General features: G+C 28.9%; 1 pseudogene; it reads left to right on the top strand.

Moving 5' to 3' along the window:
- Positions 1-1,135: 1,135 nt before the first annotated feature.
- On the top strand, positions 1,136-2,132 carry LOC135955605 (putative nuclease HARBI1; annotated as a pseudogene).
- The last annotated feature ends 332 nt before the right edge of the window (positions 2,133-2,464 follow it).

Below are 2,464 nucleotides of genomic sequence, written 5' to 3'. Positions count from 1 at the left end.
AAACGAAAGTTGGATTTTGGCCATTCTCACCCCCCAGTTTGGTGAACATTAGTAAAAAAATCATCCATTTTTTGTAAAAATTTTGCCATTAAAAAATTACTTTTGCAGTTTAATTTAAAAGAATAGAAATGTGTATGTAATTGTCGTTCAAATGAGAAATAAAAAACAGAAATTGGTCAAAAAATGTTAAAGTTGTTAAAAATTCGCCAGGCCATTAACGTGTCTCAGGCAACTAGAACCAGAAATGTAGGAACAAAATTAACATTTTTTGATAAATATTAAAATAAAAGCTCATTTTTACTTAAAATATATCCATATTTACTTGTATATGACTTTTTGTCTTCGTAGAATACCGTTAACCTATTCGCAAATTCTGAAATATTTTAACCACAAGTGCCATTAAGGGTTAATTTCCATTTTTGTTCTATTATTATAAATACTAGACTTCATGTTATATTTTTCTTATGTTTCATCAAAATGGGCCCAAAAGTAAATAACATTCCGATATCTTTAAATTAGAAATTCCAAATATTGAAAAATTTGACCTTTGACCTTCACAATTTAAGGTTTAACGTTTTTCAATTTTAATAAAACTTTCAATGTCTATTTAGAATTATTTGGGCTATAATACTCTGAATAGGTTTTATTTAAAATTCATAACAGTAATGAAATAGAGCACATTCGCCAAAAAATGGCCATATAATTGGTTTTTCTCGAAAATTTCAAAATTTAAATCGCAGGTACAAAAAAACTATAATGCCCGTTAACACCAACAAAATTAAACCAAAGTTAACACTAACATACACTTTTAACAAAAGATTAAAAAAAAATCATTAACACAATGCCTTTGTTAGCCCTAATTATAAGTTAAATTTAATCCAAAATTTTCTTCTAGTTAAGTTTTTAACTGACAAATTTTTAAAAATATAATAAAACAAATTTTAAATAATGGCACATCGTTTAAATAATTTCAGCCATTTATTTAACATATATAATGGAAAAAATAGAGCTGGACGAAGAAAATATATCCACAAACCCTACTTTAACCATTTTAGTATCGCGGATGAAGAGTTTATAAGAAGATACAGACTATCCAAGGAGAGCGTTCGTTATGTTGCTCAATTGATATCGAGAGATGTACAAACAAATACAAAGAGGTATAGTCTGTTATTTAGATGTTAATATAGATCACTTAAACACTGATGTTTTTAGAAATCGTGCTTTAAGTGTTAATGAAATGTTGTTGTTGACTCATCGATTTTACGCATCAGGAAATTTTCTAATAACTGTCGCCGATTATTGTGGAGTTAGTGTTATGACAGCAAAGAGAACCGTGAAAAGGGTATCAAAAGCATTAGCAAAACTATATCCAAAATTTATAGAAATGCCAAAATTAACAGAACTCCAAAATAATGCAAATGAATTTTACAATATTGCAAGATTTCCAAAAGTTCTTGGAAGTTAGATTGTACCCATATACGTATACAATCCCCTGGTGGAAATAATGGGGAATTGTATCGAAACAGAAAGGGGTATTTTTCTTTTAATGTACAAGTAGGTATATAATTATGTATATATTTCGCTTCATATCATGTTTATTTTCCAAAATAATGTTTCAGGCTGTTTGCAACGCACATTTAGAAATTATGGATATTGTTTGTAGGTGGCCAGGATCAGCTCATGATAGCAACATATTTAATAATAGCAAAATAAAAGCAAAGCTAGAAAATGGGGAGTTTCAAGATTACTATTTATTAGGTGATAGTGGCTATGCCATTAAACCTTATTTGATGACTCCATTGGCTAACCCGCTAACACATGCAGAAATCTTGTACAACGAGTCACAAATACGAACACGAAATACTATCGAACGATGTTTTGGCGTTTTGAAAAGGCGATTTCCGATATTAAGTTTAGGCATGCGTATATCACTAGATACAGCAATGGCTATAATTGTGGCATGTGCAGTATTACATAATATAGAAAACAAAAATAATGAAGAAGAAGAGTCTAGTTTGAATTTGGGAACTACGGACGATCAAAGTACTACTAATACTGAAGACTTTTCAGCAAACATAACACAATCCCATGTTAGAAATCATCTCATAAATAACTACTTTGCAATGCTGTAATCTGGAAAAATTAGAACCATTTTAAACTTTGTAACTAAAGTTGTCATATGTACAGAATCCAATATCCAAACTGTTAATTATTTTAAAATACACATATATGTAGAGTTTTGTTCATATTTGCTCTCATTTTATTAATATTTAATAAATTAATTACATACATATGTATGTATAAACAATTATCTTTGTGTTTTGTTCTTTTCTCTTTCAATTTTTATATTAATTAATTCGAGTTGTTTGTTTTTTAACTCCTCCTCCCACATTTTTCGTTTTTCATTTAAGTCTTTTTCCCATATATGACGTTCCGCAGCACGCATTTCTTCATTTTCGAAAAA

This window comes from Calliphora vicina, chromosome 3, assembly GCF_958450345.1.
Source record: "Calliphora vicina chromosome 3, idCalVici1.1, whole genome shotgun sequence".
Classification (NCBI taxonomy): domain Eukaryota; kingdom Metazoa; phylum Arthropoda; class Insecta; order Diptera; family Calliphoridae; genus Calliphora; species Calliphora vicina.
This window is presented reverse-complemented; position numbering and strand designations above follow the sequence as displayed.